This window comes from Acomys russatus, chromosome 19, assembly GCF_903995435.1.
Source record: "Acomys russatus chromosome 19, mAcoRus1.1, whole genome shotgun sequence".
In the NCBI taxonomy this organism is placed as follows: Eukaryota; Metazoa; Chordata; class Mammalia; order Rodentia; family Muridae; genus Acomys; species Acomys russatus.
The window spans coordinates 5,379,445-5,397,493 of record NC_067155.1 but is presented as its reverse complement, the minus strand read 5'-3'; the positions used below and the strand labels follow the sequence as shown (position 1 = coordinate 5,397,493).

Sequence of the window (18,049 nt, the reverse complement as noted above, 5' to 3'; positions counted from 1 at the left end):
AACAGATATTTAATATAATACTGAAACTGAATGTTCACTAAACAGCCTCTGCCCAGGGATTTTAATATCCATAAATGTGAATGATGTCATGGAACCAGAGACAAAACTATTATCAAATATATTTATCAACTCATGTTTACCACATGGACTGTGGACCTCAGATGACAAGTCCCAGGGAAGATTCCTGCAGGAATGAGGAAGGGCCTAAGGGAAAAAAGGAATCATGAATGTGGAAGTAAACTTTCTATTGCCCAGAAAAATAAAAGAAGATAAACACATGGGTGCCCATTTGTTAGGCTGATATGCATGACACTTCACAATCCAAAATACCGAGGCTTATAGTAGGACAAAGATGTTCACTTTGATTTTTTTCTACTTGCTTCTGAACAGTCCACTTCTCATGATGAATTTCATTCCTTCCAGGTGCTTTTGCAGAATGAAGAATGAAGAAAAGGATGGATAGTTAACGAAAACGTGTTTTTTTATACGTTTATGCAGTGCAATGGTCTGTGGAGAAAGACTATTTCAGCAACCTTCTGGATACACTGTAAGTACTTTTGAAATGTTCATGTAAATTCCATCACAAGTATTTCTGGAGAAGTCTGAAGATGAGAAATAGAATAATGCTTTGAATGTTGTCTTTTTCCTCCAATGTGCACACTAGAAAACAACACCAAATATTTTTGTAAACGCAATGCTATTTCATGAATTTTTTTTAGCCCATAAAGTATTTTGTTTCTTCAGTTAGCCTCCTGATTTCAAGGCCAGAAGTTGAGTGAACAAAGCAATCTCTACCATGATCATCAGGATTGGCCCTCTTGTTGACAGTTTCCATTGCACAGTACCCAGTCTTTTATTGTCAAATGATATCCCTAGTATTTCAATAAGTTTCATCTTGAGAAGGTACAATTAAATGGCCATAGAGTGTGTTTCTGTCATTGTGTAACTATCAGTTCCTGTGTTGGGGCACCTAGTATTTGGAGTACATCTAGGTACAGAAAGCTTTCACATAGATGTTCATTTACTCTCTAAAATGATCTGGATGTGGTCACTCTATGAAATTTGAATCTGCATAAAAAATGTAAATAGGATTTCTGTCCAATGTGAACTTTCAACATGTCCTTATATCTCCATCTTAACTTGTATACATACACAACCATTGGCTTTTAAGTATTATCAAGCCCAGTTCTTCATTTTCTATTTAGCATAAAGAAGGAATTCTTAGATTATAAATTGTATGTTTGAAAATTAAGGCTATTTCTAACAGTGGTGACTACTTACTTTCCTTGCAATCTGACTGAGTTATATTTGTAGCTTGTGTAGGTAGTTGGCCATACTTAAGAAGATGATTAGGAGAATTTCCTAGTAGCTCATCTCTTCAATTATTTAAGAATTATGTACATTATGATGGGCAGATCTGGTCCCAGGGGTTCTGCTCAAACTATGGCACCAACCAAGGACAATACATGTAGTAAACTTCAAAATCCTACCCAATTCTAGCCAATGGACAGGACATTTTAAACAGATGAGTGAAGAGAGGGGATTGACTTTCACATGAATTCTGGTGCCCCATATTTGACCACCTCCCCTTGTTGTGAAAGCTTGCTGGCACTCAGGGGAAGGATAGCAGGCTACTAAGAATAGACTTCATACCCTATGATCAAATAAAGGGGGAGGAGGACCTCCTCAGTCACAGTCATAGAGGAGGGATGTAGAATGAAAGTGGGAGAGAGAAATGGGAGGATACAAGGGGTGGGATAATAATTGAGATGTAATATGAATGAATAAATAAATAATAAAAAGAATAAGAGAATTATGTGTCTTCCTTTTTAAGTCTAAGTTGCTTATTTTCTGCCAATTCTATCACATTTGCCAATTATGTTTCTCTTTCAGTTATTTTACTAAGTATAATGCATATTTTACCATATGGTTACTGGATACATTTTGGCTTTATGGATTTCTGAGAGTTGTTTCTAAGAACATCACTTCATATTTCTAGGCTCCTCTGACAGCTCAAGTAACTGGTGTTTCTAACATTTAGCATTCATAAGTCAATGTTTGCGTCACACAAATTCTAGCCTCAAATTCCTATTGTGTGGTACTGAAATTTTTGATGGCAATTTTCTGCGTGGTAATAAAGGGCATTTTAAAAGGGGCTATTTTGTAGACAAAGATTACACAATGGCACAATTTCTAAGTGTAAAATTAATTATATTTAAACCTGAGTGACTCATTCAGAATGAAGGAGTATGTCTGATGTTTGTTGTTCAGATGATATGAAATGACTAAGGAGAGACGAGAGATTATTCGTCCCTTAAAGAGGAACCAAAAAATCTTATACTGCAACTTAAATTTTGCCCTATTTTATTAAAAGGGTATCATAAAGATATCCCATATGCTTTACTCTTTACATTCTATTTTAGAAACATGTAATATTGGCACAAACAAATTTCACTGTAGTTTCTAGATGTTTTTTATTCTCAGTAAGATGCTAGGGTTCTGCTAGTATAACTGGAAGTGTGGTCAAAATATGTTTTAGCACAAAGAGGGAATGTTTAGATTGTAAATTTTATGTTGAAGAAGCAGGGTATCACGAATAGTGGTGACTCCTTGTTCCCTTGTCAGTTGACTCAGTTACATTTGTGGCATATATAGTTGATAGTGCTTGAGAAAAGAAATAGAGAAGTTTCCTAGAAGCTCATCTCTGCAGTTCTTTAAGAAATATGTGACTTCTTTTTATGTCTAAGTTATTTCTTCTCCTACACTTTTATCACAGTTACTACTTACATTTCTCTTTCAGTAATCCTATTAAGTATAATTGCGTATTTTATCATGTGGTTACTGTACACATTTTTATTTTGTGGATTTCTGATTGTTGTTTCCAAACACAGCAAGCACTTTATACTTAGGCCACTCTGGTAGCTCAAGTATTGATGCTGTTTATGTTTAGTATGCAAGAGTTAGTGTTTGTGTGACACAAGTTCTCGTCTCAACTTTCTAATTTGTTTTACTGAAATTTCCAATGGTAATTTTTCTGGGTTGTATTAAAGGGTATTCTAAAAGGAGCTCTTTGTATAGACAAAGATAACTCAAAGGTATAATTTCTAAACGGAAATGTAATTATATTTAAATATAAGTGAATCATTCTGAGTGAAGGATTATATTTGATGCTTATTGTTCAGTTGATAGGAAATAATTAGCAAGAGACATGAATGAATTTTCCCATAAAGATAATAAAAAGCACTCAATTTAATTTTTGCCCATAACATAAAAAAGTATTGATTAGGTCCATACATCCAAACGCATACAGGCATACATCATTTTTAAGTCATATATTTGTTTATGTATTTTACCTACTCATCATTGCCCCCTCCCTCCTCTATTCCTGGTCCTATGCTCTCTCCATCTACACCATCTGCATTCTCTGTTATTCAAAGAAGGGGAGCCCCCAACCGAATCTCCTCAACTCATCAATCACATCAGGGCTGAGTGTGTACTCTTCCCATGTGGTCTGAAATAAAAGCCCCACCAAGGGAAAGAGAGCAAAAAAAAAAAAAAAAAACAGGCAACAGACTCCATGTCAGAGAGTGTCCCAGCTCCTCTTACTAGGGAACCCACAGTCAGCCTGAACAACACATCACCTATAGGCGTGTAGGGGTCCTAGGTCCAGCCTTTTGAGGGTCCTTGGTTGGTCTTTTCATCTCCACAACCCCCTCTGTGCCCTGAAAATTTGACCGTTGGTTTTTCTTGTGTAGTTCATGTTAGTTCTTCATCCTTTTATACTTTTCCCTAATTTTCTACAAGACTCCCAACACTTTGGCTAATATTTGGTTTTGATTCTTAGCATCTGTTTTGATTCACTGATGGCTGGAACACTCAGGGAACACCTATGCCAGGCTCCTGTCTGAAAGCACAGCAGGGAATCAATAATAGTGTCAGAGGTTGTCTCTCGCCTGTGTTCTGAGTCTCAGTTTGGGTCAGGCATTTCTTGGACATGCCCTAAATCTCTGCTCTATATTTATCCCTGCATATCTTGTAGGAAAGGTAAATTTCAAGTCATAGTTCTTGTGAGTTGGTTGGTATTCCCCTCCCTCCATCAGGAGTTCTGTCTAGTTAGAGGGTGTCCTCTCATCTCAGTCATCACCATATATTCACAGAACTCTCTTATTTTTCCATCTTTCAAAGAGATATCTCCACCCATGCCTTATTCTTACTGTTCAGGCCCTCTGACCTGCTGCATCAGCTCTCCCCATGTCTGATATCGACCCTCATTTTTATCTGAGCTCTCTCTTCTACCTTGTTCCATATCTTCATCTTCTTCTGCTATCTATTGTATTTCCCTTTCTGAGGTAGAATGAAGCATCCTCTCTGGGTTCCTCCTTCTTACTCTTTTTCTTTGGGTCAGTAAATTCTAGTACTTTTATCCTGTATTATATGGCTAAGGAAGTACATCCATGTCTGTTCTTGTTTAGTCTTGGTTATCACACTCAGTAGATGTTTTCTACTCTACTTGCCTGAAATATACATGATTTTCTTTGTTTTTATATCTGAGTAGTGTTTCATTGTTTATTCTCCATTGTTTGTTTGAGTGACATCAATTTTTTCTGGATTCTAGCTATTATGAATAAAGCTGTTATGAGCATATTTGAGCAAGTGTCCTAGGGTATATGTCAATGTACGGTATATCTATGTCTGGAGGTTAAACTTGTACCAGTTTTCTGATAAAGTAACAGATTGATTTCCAAAGTCAGACATACATCTATTTAAATATGCATCTCCTGTATGTGAATTTATTTGAAAATAAACCAGTAAACAGATGCTCTCCCTGAAAAATAATCTAAAAAGAAAAACAATAATATGAAGATGGATAGAAAAAAATATAATATATTTCCAACTAATTATAATTTATTATTAGTACAGGTACCAAATATTGCCCCCAAAACACTCCTGTGCACTCATCAGTCATTCTTTCACTACCTTAGCCAATTCAATTAATTTTGTATGGAAATACCAGAAGCTCAGAGGTTCAAACATCATGTGTAATTTTCATATTTCTCTATAATTAATAAATGAATGCATCATCAGGTTTACAGCTTAGTCAAAACCTGTGGCCTTGTCTTTACCTTCGGAGCAAGTACTCAATAACCACAGATGGAAATGCTTTCCATGGAATATGCATGTTTTGTGTAGATGAACTCACATGAAATCTTATAGGTGTTCCAAGATTCCATATTTTTATGTTTACAAATCTTATTATGTAAGATTATTGTTCCAAACATAGGGATAAAGACAATATCTTCAAGTTCACAATAGTCATTGTATTGAAAGCAAATGATTATATGCATACTTCTGTACATAATAAATATTGTACCATTTTACAGAACAACAGCGGAAAGTCAGTTTCCTCTGGTTTTGCCTTTTTCTTTGGATGAAATAAACAGAAACGCTGAACTTCTACCAAATATGTCTTTATTATTTCGAGTACCATATTTTATAAATGTGTCAGAAGTAAACGGTCTCATTCCTGTTTCTCGACTGACTCATGTGTTTCATCCTAATTATGACTGTACCAATGTAGTCACTTGTACAGTACTTCTTACAGGACCAAACTAGGAAGCGTCTGTACTATATCACACATTCATGTATAGCCATGAATCTCAGCAGGTGAGAGTTTGTGAGAGGTTAAAATTTAATTAATTTGTGTCTCCATTGGTGGCTTGGATAAGATGCAAAAAGAATGTAAAGAGGAGACTGGTCTTACTGGCCTTAGGTCAATCTGAGTAATTCAATGATATTATTCAGATACTTGATGGGGATCTGGAATTTCTTTGTGTGAAATGGGGATAAGAGGAGAAGTAAAAGGTAAGGGGGATTTCTAGAGCTTCTTACAGATAAAATGTGCTTACAAGTTCTTAAAAGTACATGCTACCTCATGCTGGTCCTTGTGTCCTAGGTTCTTCATCCTACTTAGGGGCCTTTCCATCTCTCCTGAATGACCATGTAAAATTTTCCTATATTTATCAGATGGTGCATGAGGATACATCTCTTGCCATGGCCCTTGTCTCCTTCTTACTTTATTTAAACTGCAACTGGGTAGGGTTGGCCATCTCTGACAATGAGCAGGGTACACAATTTCTCTCCGATTTGAAAAGAGAAATTCAAAAAAAATACAGTCTGCTTTGCCTTTGTGAACATGATCCCACTGAACATGGAGGTATACATGTCAAAAGCTGAAATGTGTTACAACCAAACCATGACATCATATACAAATGTTGTTTATCCTTTATGGTGACACAGACAGTACTCTTGCTGTGGCCTTTAGAATGTGGGAATCTCTAGGTATACAAAGAACATGGATCACCACCTCACAGTGGGATGTTCCTACAAGGAAGAGAGATCTCACACTTGACCCATTCCATGGGAATCTTGCTTTTGCACACCACCATGGTAAGATTTCAGGTTTTAAAAATTTTGTCCAGACATTGAACCCTCTGAGATACTCAGATAAATATCTGGCAAGACTGAAGTGGATGAACTTTAACTGTGAAGCCTCAGGATCTAACTGTAAGACAATGAAGAACTGTTCAACCAATTCCTCATTAGAATGTCATTCATGAGATTCTTCTTCAACAGGTAGAAAATCAGCCAATTGACAATGAGAAAAAAGGTGATCATAGCTGCTCAAAGGTAGTGTTTCTTCTATTGGATCATACATGATCTTATCAATGTCGTAGTTTTTCAGTCTCTCAGATGATTAACTGAGTGAACTAGGAAACATTTCCCCAAAACATAGGTTTGTAAATGTTTTGTATGCTGACACAATATCTAGAGCTTTGTGTAGAATTTCCAATACAAAGGTATTGGAATGAAAGATACCATTTTTCAGTGAAAATATGTGACTCTCTAACAGAGCAACTGAACATAATCATTCCTGTTCTAATACTGGAGAGATAATTAGTCTCTTCTCATTAATTGTCACCATGATGAAGAGATGAGTGTTTGTTCATTAATTCTGATAATTGAGGTAATAAGTTCATGGGATTGTTTTCTCAGTTGATTCTCCCCAAATGTAGTCTCTGTTCACCTTCCTCAAAATCTTAGTGTAATTGCACAGAAATAGTTAGGTGAATCAGTTTATTACACACACACACACACACACACACACACACACACACTCATTTGTTTGAATATATATTTCTCACTGTATTTGTGTTTCTAAGTGTGTTTCTGTGTGTCTGTGTGTATATCTGTGTTTATGTATGTGTGCACAGATATGTATGCACTTGTGTGTGTGTGTGTGTGTGTGTGTGTGTGTTTCTGTCCATCAGACTATCTGTCTGTTTTTAGAAGTGAGCATAAATTGTCTGTGTTTCAATGCCCTTGTGTATGTTTGTTTCTGATTTTGTGTATGTTTTTGGTTCTATTTGTCAGTGCATGTTTCTGTGTGTTCATGATATTGGATTGCACATATGTATATCTCTTGCTGTGTGTGTGTGTATGTTTTTGTCTGTCTCTCCTTTGATAGTGTGAGCATAAATGTTTTTTTTTTGTTTCAATGTCTCTCTTTGTGAATGTTTGTATCTCATTATTTCTCCCTGTGTGTATTTGTCTGTGCATGTGTATGTCTATGTATGTGTTAGGGATACTTCTTTACTTGTGTGTCTGTTTGGATGTATATGTCTGTCTATGCCTGTATGTTCAGATGTGTCCATGTATGTTAATGTGTGTGTAAACAAATATGCAGCTATATTATGTTAGTTTCTCTTTATAGATGTGGGTCTCTCTGCATTCAGATGCGTGTGTGTGTGTGTGTGTGTGTCTGTGTGTGTTGCACATCTATGTTTGAAGTATATGTGCCTGTCTATGCTTGTGTTTCTTAATTTCTTTTCAGAGACCTTAAATTCCACAAACAATATGACAAATTTTGATTTCATTGAAAATTAACACCTGATAACTTCAATAAAATTGCTTTTCAGATAAAATCAGTATACATTTTCTCCTATCAAGGAAAGGCATATGTATTATATAACACTTTCTGCTTTTCAGATGCACTCCTTGATGAGAAAAACCCATTTCACTAGTCCTAATGGAGACAAAGTGACCCTGAACCAGAAAGAAAAACTTCAGAAAGATTATGACATTTTCTACATTTGGAATCTCCCACATGATTTTGAACTTAAGGTGAAGATAGGAAAGTTTAGCCTAGATTTTCCACATGGTCAACAGCTGCATTTATCTGAAGACATGCAAGAGTCAGCCATAGAAAGTCAACAGGTGGGTTTAAAGTATTGTACTGATTTCCATTACATACAAGTAAACACTATGCGTTTAGTTGGTCAATTTATGCTTTTATATAAATTAGTAAATGAAATAATTGTCACATAAGGAATGTACTTCTGGTCTCCTGTTACGTTTCTCATTTTCACTATTTTTTATGTGACTCTGATTAGTCCTTTGAGGAGTTCATGCAATAGTTACACTGTATATTACTATAAAATAACTGTGTTTTTGTTTTTTAATATGAATATGAAACAACTTTTGACCACTCATTTATAATATTTCCAGTAAAGTGAGCAATATACTCATGGTACCATTCTTATTACAATATAGTGATTTCCTCACTTATTATGAATCTCTGATAAAAAAAAGTTAAAGAGACTGAGGCTAAGTGTAATGATGCAGTAAATTAAAAATCCAAAGGCATTAGAAAACAAACTCATCATTTCTTTTAGTTTTAATTAATTTTTAAATTTAATTTTTATTTTATTTATTTTACATCCCAACCTTAGTCCCCACTCTCATATCCTTCCAGGCACATCCTCTCTCCTCCTTCCCTATATGCCCCTTCCCTAGTCCTCAGGTAGAAGAACCCTTCTCCCCTACTCACTGACCCCAGCCTATCAAGTATCATAAGGACTGCCTGCATACTCTTCCTCTGTGATTTGTTAGGTACCCCATCAAGAGAAAGTGATAAAAGAGAAGGCAACAGTTTTATTTTATATGTTTGCTTAAGCCTTTTGACAATGAATATCTAAATTTACAACCCTTCTAATCATAAATTAACAATTTTTGATGCACATTAAATATTCTATGAATTATTACTTTGTATTTTCTTTCTTTTTTATATGTATATGGGTTTTCTGTCTGGATATATGTCCATGCAACACTGGAGTATGTGGTGTATATGGACATTAGAAAGGTGATGCAGATTCCTGGAAATGTGAGAGAGCTTAGATGTGCAAAATGGGTGCAAGAAATCAACTGTTATTCACAGTTTGTCCATGCCTCAGCTCTGAATTATGCCATGTAAAGAAACTGCTCACTACAGTATGCTTGCTTGGTCTTCTTAATTCTTGCATAGTTCATTCAAACTAATGAAGCGGTATTAGTTTCTTTCTCTGTATTTGGTAGTAAGACATTTTTGCTGTGCAGAAATTTGTGAATAAAAATTCTATCATAGCTCCGGGGTATCTTATAGGTATGAATTCTGATGTGGTTTCTTTTAAGGTATTCTATTTGAACTATGAAAACACAAAGTTGTTTAAATTTTAAAGATGTTAAGTGCAGGAATTCAGGTTGCTCATGTACTCTGGCATTTGCAGTTAATAGTCCTTCTCAGAGTGATAAGAAGAATCAATCGTTATGTAAAGGAACACAGGTTCTGAAGTTTAACTACTGAGATACATATGTATTCAATGGCAGCAGTGAAATATCATGTGTGTTCTAAAGACAGCTTGATTGAGCATTACAAAAACATACACCAGAATAATACTCAATACTAAAAAAATATAGAACTAATGCTCTGCTTCCAGATATGCATAAGAGGATACATGCAGAAACAAAAAAACATAAAAATGATAATATCAAATCTACCTAACTCAAAATGTTAAAGTCATAGTCTTAAATGAGATTATGTTCAATGATATGCTAAATACGTAATTCAAAGAATGATTATTAGAATGCTCTATGAAAAGTGAGGAGACATTAATTACCTCGGGAAGGATAAGAGGGACCACAAAACTAACATAAAATAGGTCACTGAAAAAGCATAAGAAAAAGGAATTCCATGAACGTAAGAAATAATAAAAATATTCAAACAGAAAATATGTAAAGGAAAAACAAAATAAATGAAATAAAATTTTAAATAAAAAGTCTCAGCAAGACAATAGTTCAAGATAAAGACAGGATGACAAAGTGTGAATATTGTGCATAAGTATTAGAAAATTCAGACTCTAACAAAAATAAAACAAAACATAAGAGTCAAAATATTGGAGACTTGAGGGTTCCTGATTAAAAGAATAGATTTACAATCCAGAGTCACAAGGGGAAAAGAAGGACACACTCAACTTATCAACACTGTATCCAGTATAATGTAATCATAAATTTCAAGTGAGATGTGTGCCCATTGAGAAACAAGTCTTTTATATAGCAAATATTTAATATCAGTAAGTGTAAAAACCTTGACATATTTAACTTATAATTTATCTTGTAACAAAGACATAAAGTTGAAGGCTACAGTACAGAAGACTCTGTCATAGCAAGTTCCCATCTGTATATCAGTCAATGTCACTATGGACATTATTACAGGAGGAGAGTAATAGTGATGTATTTACAACATTTAACAGCCAACTACAGTAACTAAAAAAGAAAACTTATTCCTCATAATAGAAGAATACAGAGCAGAGTTCAATAATAGACACAATCACAGGAATTTATAAGCACAGAAAAATTACCATGAAAGTTGCTCGTTGAACCACTTCACATGATGAATGCAAGAATCAAGGAACACATAGAAAGCACTAAGCTCCACAGAAAAGCACCTATTAGAAAATGATCAAATACTACACTATCAGCAGGTAGACAATATTCACCAAATAATCTACAATAATAATTTATTGTTAATGATCACATTCTCTAATAAAAATCCATAGACAACAAGATTTCTTTAATAAGACAACAACAATATTATCCCCCAAATTTTTCTGTTCCTTCCATGGGAAAAATGTTATTTTTAATCTGAATGGAATCCTTCTATAAAAATGTGGGTGATACATCATTACGAAATGAAACAAACAAAAGAACAAACAAACAAAATCCTTGAAAACATTCACTTTGATGGATGTGGATGGAATAATTCTTAAATAAACACCTATCAAGACAGTTCAACAACACCCCAGAATGTTCATTCTCTACACACAAGTGTGTTTCACTCAATAAACGCTAGCATGATTCAAAAGTTCAATTAAGTGAGGTAAATCATGTAAATACACTCTAAGATGGAATTATATGATTATATAAAAATATTCATAAATTTATTATAAAGAAGTCCATCATCTCCTCAGAGTAAATGTAGAAAAATGTCAGAATACAAAGAACAGGTAATATCTTGACAAAATAGGTTTTTTATGGCAAACAGACTGAAAGCATTGTACTAGATGGAGGGAAAAATATTAAAAAGTCAATTAAAATAAGAATGAAGCCAGGTATGTGTGGTGCATGTTTTAAAATAAACAGTTTGTTGGCAGATTTAGAAAATTCTTTGCTGATATGGACCAGTTTGGCCTAGATAGCTATTATTAGGCAGGCAGTGTGCCATAGAGAATGTTCATTAAAATATTGAACAGAAATAGAGCAGCAATATGCACTGTCTCCACTCTTCTTCAAAATGGTTATTAAAATCTTACCAAGTGCCTAGTCAGAGATTGGGAAAGATACGAGAACTTCCTACTGGTACTCTACATGAGGGAGGTAAGGATGAATGGGGAAATAGAAGGACCCAGAGGGTCCTAGAAACCTACAAGAAGATAATTAAGGCTGGCATATCTGGACCCAGGTGAGTCAGAAAAAAATACTGTACAAACAAAGGACAATGAATGTAGTAAACGTAGAACCCCTATCCAGATCTAACCAATGGACACCACAATCTCCACAATTGTGTTGATAGCAGTGACTGACTGAGACATGAACTTTGGTGACCCCTACTTGACCACTTCCTCTTGGTGGGGAGATCTGTTCATGCTCAGAGAAAAAGTAAGCAGCCTACCAGAAAAAGATCTGATAGGCTGTGATCTTTGTTTTTAAATTTTATTTTTAATTTTTAAATGTATGTACGTTGATTTCAGATTTTGGAGTTACAGACAGTTGTGAACTGTTATGTGGGTGCTGGGAATTGAACCTGGATCCATTGGAAGAGCAGGCAGTGCTCTTAACCACTGAGCCATCTCTCCAGCCCAAGGCTACAATCTTATAGTCAGGGAGAAGGTCACTTTCAATCAAAAACCTAGGGGAGGGGAATAGGATGAAAATGGGAGGGATGGGGTATTGGAAGATACAAGTGAAGGGATAAAAATTAGATTTAATCTGAATAAATTACTTAAATAAAGAAAATTTTACCATGTGCCAAAATAACTGTGAAAATGTATTTTAAAAAGAGAGAATATATATATATAAGTGAGAATATAAGTGAGTATATACCATTTGAGTCTTTCTGCTTCTGGATTAACTTATTCAGTATGATCATTTCTAGTTCCTTCCATTTGTACACAAATTTTGGGAATTCCTTGTTTTCAATAGCTGAGTAGTATTCTATAGTGTAGATGTACCAGAGTTTCTTTATCCATTCTTCTACTGAGGAATACTTAGGCTTTTTCCAGGTTCTGGCTATTATGAAGAAGGTTGCTAGGAACATGGTTGAGCATATGTCCGTGTTGTGTGCTAGAGCATCTTCTAGGTATATTCCAAGGGGTTGAATTGCTGGGTCTCAGTTTTCTGGGATAGATTTTCAAAGTGGTTGTTCAAGTTTGCATTCCCACCAGCAATAGAAAAGTGATCCTCTCTCTCCACATCCTCACCAGCATGTGATATCACTTGAATTTTTTATCTTAGCCATTCTGATGTTTGTAAAATGGTATCTCTGAGTTGTTTTGATTTGCGTTTTCCTGATAACTAAAGGCATATATACGCACTTATAATTGGACACTAACCCAAGGGGCATGTCCCATGAAAGTCTTCACTTACCAGGAAAATGGGATAGATGTGAAGACATCCTCTTGGGACTATAGGTGAGAGAAGTATGGGAGAATGGGGAAATAGAAGGATCCAGAGGGTCCTAGAAACCTACAAGAAGAACATTATGATGAGCGGATCTGGGCCCAGGGGTTCTTTTCAAACTATGGCACCAAGCAAGAACAATATGAGCAGTAATCATCAAACCCCTACCTAGATCTTGACAATGGACAGGACATTTTCTATAGTTGAACAGAGAGTGGAGACTGACTTTCACACTAACTCTGGTGCCCCACATTTGACAACGTCCCTTTGATGGGGGGGCCGGGTGGCACTCAGAGGAAGGATAACAGGATATCAAGAAGAGATTTTGATACCCTATGATCATATAGAGGGAAAGGAGGTCCCCTTCAGTCACAGACATAGGGGAGCAGACTAGGGTGAAAGTGGGAGGGATGAAGAAACATTAGGATACAAAGGATGTAATATCAATTTAGACTTGAGATATTTCCCATTTTAGATGTGATTTAGTCATATCTTGCAAAGTCATTGCTTTGATTAAATGTTGGCCAAGGACAAAGTGAGGAAGAAAGGTTGTTTTGGCTCATCGGTTATAGACAAGGGAAGACATGGAAGGAACTTGGGGACTGAAACTAAAGCACAGGCCCCTGAGAAAACACTGCTTACTTGCTTGCTCTGTGTCATTTCTCACACATGCTTGCCTAGCAAGTGCATTGCCTTTAGTAGACTGGGCATGCCTACAATGAATACCAAGTAGTAAAATGCATTAATGTTAGAAAGACAGGCTATTCTGATAGGGAGAATTTCTCAGGTAAGTTTCATCTCATGTTCTCTGTCTTTTTACTGAACTTTGTGTCAGCTTGATGAAAATCAACAAGGAAATCATGTTGCAAGCTCTGTAGTGTTTGCACAAAGTACACTAATATTCTGCTTCCATAATGTCTAAGATTTGGTAAAGAGCTCAACTTTTCATCAACTTGCTTTTAATATATTCACACATTTGGCATTATACAAAGTGCTAACTGACATGTGGTACCTCAGCTTCTGTATATAAAATAAGCTTATTGATATCTCAACATCCTAATATAATATAGTTATGAATGAAGTAGGTAAAACTTAGTATGAATTTTATTTCCTCAGATGATGTCCTCTGTATGCAGTACTGCCTGTTGTCCTGGATTCAGAAAATTCAGGTAAGAGGGGATGTCAGCCTGTTGTTTTATTTGTATCCACTGCCCAGAAAATGAAATTTCTAATGGAACAAGTGAGTGTTTGCTGATGTGATAAACTTTACATTGATAATCCTCTCAACCAACAAAAGGATGCTGAAGGAGTCTAAAAGCAACTACAAAATATATCTTTTTCTCCATTATCAGTCAGAGGATGCAAACACTAACAATGTCATAACAACAAGAAAAATCTCTTTTGCCTAGATGTATATTCTGTCACATCATACTTTCTCAAAGAAACAAAATAAAACTGCAGTGTGAGCACATACTGTGTGAGATCAATCCTTGTTATTAATTTCCCCTATAACTAAATGAATGGCAGATTCCAGTCAAGAAGTTTTAATATGTGTATTTATTCTTTTTGCATGTATATATGTTCCTAAACATGTGTATGTACACTGTGTATGCACAGAATCGAACAGAGGACAGAATATGGCACCAGAACTGATGGACTGTGTAACAAAGGAGCTAGAAACCAAGTCTGTATGCTTATAAAAATTAGTGTAGAGATAAAAAAATTACTTGCAAAATTATCAGAAACTGCTGAACATGAGACCGAAATTGTATGATTTGTAGAGGCCCATTTTCTTTTTCCCCCTTCTTTCTTGTAATTTATTCTGATTGCATCCCAATTGTTATTCCTTCACCCATTTCAAATGTCTGATGTGATTTGTTTCTAGGAATGTGAGGATAATTGTTCTCACATGGTGTACCTAATATAAGAAGTCTTGTGTCAAATATTTTATGAATAGAGCCCAATTAATAATTTCATGAAAGAATAGATTAGAATGGTTTGGACTGAAAACAATTAGTCACAAACAGTAAAATTTTATTGCAACCTACAAATCCAGTATAATAAAATGATTATATATTTATGTTTAGCTAAATGGAAATGGACAATGAATAGTTTACCCACATTTTCCTGTCATACTATGCAATGAAATTAAGTTCTTAAAAGATATTTCTGGCCAATAAGATGGCTTAACATTTAAATCATTTGCCTCTAAGACTGATACCTGGAGTTCATCCCCAAGAACCCATAGAGTAAGAGGAGGCAAAGAACTCTCAGAAATGGCTTCTGACATCTAGGCACTCAAACCCCATCCATAATTATTAAACATACTGTAATAAAATTATTTTAAATGTAAAACTGAATAAGAACTAATGATAATTACATCAATAAAGAGAAAAATGTTAATATTATTTTTAGGTGTGTGTGTGTGTTGTGTGGGTATGTGTATATAAAGGCAGATGCAGATGAGAGGCCACTAATACCTCTATAATTAATTTGCAGGCAGTTGTGAAACATCTCACACGGGTTCTGAGAATTGAACTCAGGATTATTTTGGAAGAGCAGAACATTTGCCGGGCGTGGTGGCACATGCCTTTTATCCCAGCACTCGGGAGGCAGAGGCAGGTGGTTCTCTGTGACTTCAAAGCCAGCCTGGTCTACAAAGCAAGGCCAGGACAGTGAAGGCTACACAGAGAAACCTTGACTCAAAAAATCAAAACAAAACAAAGAACAGAAAGCAAAAAAAAAATCTAGGTAATTTTTGTATGTGGGTTTTGTTTTACTTTCCCCATGCTACTTATCAATATATACATATATATATACCTCAGAGTATAGTCACAGAGTCAGGGTCTCAAGCAATTGAAATGAGGGAAGTAGGAATGTGCTGGATGCTTCCCATGAAGGTGGAGTCAAGATGAAAGGCTTTGTAGTGCTCAGTTTGTAGAGAGGTTTCTACCTCAGTGATAGAGCTAATGCTTCTCATGATCAAGACTCAGGAATTCTTAATCAACACTGCCAGATTAGAATATAAATAAAGACATATTAATCATTATTTTTTATTTTCTACAGATTTAAAACCTTTATGTTACATTTATATACCGGTAAACTTTACTTCTCATACTGACATGCTTACTTCTTCCAAATGATTACTAAGTTTTTCAGCACATCTGCTACATTTATTTGGACACACTAATATAAATAATAAAGATTAATAAATAGAAGCATTGTTGTACAGCAATGTTCTTCAATTATATTGTCAGCAATAAAATGGAGATATTGCAAACCTTTTCCAACAGACTTATTGAAATATCTTATTAATAAACTGCTGAAGCTGCACTAACAAATCTTTCCTTTCTCAATCAGATATGGATCAGTGTGTGAAGTGCCCAGAGGACCAGTATGCCAACACAGAGCAAATTCACTGCATCCACAAAATCTATGATCTTTCTAAGCTATGGAGAGCCCTTGGGGATGGCTCTGGCCTTAATGGCCTTGTGCTTCTCTGCCTTCACAGCTCTGGTTCTTGGGGTATTTTTGAAGCACAATGACACTGCCATTGTGAAAGCCAATAACCGCTCTCTCAGCTACATCTTACTCATGTCACTCATGTTCTGTTTTCTCTGCTCCTTGCTCTTCATTGGCCATCCAAACTCAGCTACATGCATCCTGCAGCAAATCATATTTGGAATTGTATTCACTGTGGCTATTTCCAGTGTGTTGGCCAAAACAATCACATTGGTTCTGGCTTTCAAAGTCACAGCTCCTGCAAAAAGGGTGAGGTACATTCTGGTTTCAGGAACTCTTAACTACATCATTCCTCTCTGTACCCTCATCCAAATTATTCTCTCTTCAATCTGGCTAGGAGCTTCTCCTCCAGCTGTTGATATTGATGCAGACTCTGAGCATGGCCACCTCATCATAGTCTGCCACAAGGGTTCTGTTATAGCATTTTACTGTGTCCTAGGATACTTAGGCTTCCTGGCCCTGGGATGCTTAACTGTAGCTTTCTTGTCCAGGAACCTGCCTGATACATTCAATGAAGCCAATTCCTGACATTCAGCATGCTGGTGTTTTGCACTGTGTGTATCACTTTCCTCCCTGTTTACCATAGTACCAAGGGCAAGGTCATGGTGTCTGTGGAGATTTTTTCCATCTTGGCTTCCAGTGTAGGCATGCTGGGATGCATCTTTGTTCCCAAGCGCTACATAGTTTTATTAAGACCAGACAAAAATTCTCTTCAAAATATCAGGGAGAAATCATATTCCTAAGGTCATATTTAATGAATACTTTGTGATAAATTAAGTTATTTATTCAATTTACATCCTGATTGTAGACCCCATCCTTTCTTTTCTTCCAGTCCCACCCTTCCTCCCTCTCTTCATCCCCTCTCCTCTATGCCTGAGATTAGTGGAGACCCCCTTCCTATGCACACCAGCTCTCCAAGTTGCATCAGGACAGACCATGTTCTCTTCCCCTGGGGCCTAGAAAGATAGTCCCACAAGGAGGAAGTGATCAAAAATCTGACAACACAATCCATGTCAGTAACTGCCCCAAACTTCTTACTATAGGGCCCACATGAAACCTGAGCTGCCCTTCAACTACATCTGTGTAGGGGGCATAGGCCCATTTCATGCATGATCCTTGGTTGCTGCCTCAGTCTCAGCAAACCACTAAGTGCCTTGGTTAGCTGGCTCTTTTGGTCTTTTTGTCGACTTTGTGTCACCTCCTCGTCTCTTTTTCCTTCCTCCCACTGTTCCACAAGACCTCTTATTATCATTCCATGTTTTAATGTGAGTCTCAGCATTTGTTTTAAACCTGTGTTTAGCAAAGCCTCTCAGAGGACAACACAGGCTCGTGTCTAGAAGCATAGCAGAGTATCATTAATAATCTCAGGGGTTGGCTCTGTTCATGGACTGTGTCTTGGTTTGTGCCAGGTAGTCTGACTGGTAAATGAATTCTAACTGACAAATAAAAAGTTGTTACATGACTACAAAATATTGGG

General features: G+C 36.1%; 1 pseudogene; it reads left to right on the top strand.

Moving 5' to 3' along the window:
• The first annotated feature begins 5,837 nt into the window (after positions 1-5,837).
• Positions 5,838-17,315, top strand: LOC127202995 (vomeronasal type-2 receptor 116-like; annotated as a pseudogene).
• The last annotated feature ends 734 nt before the right edge of the window (positions 17,316-18,049 follow it).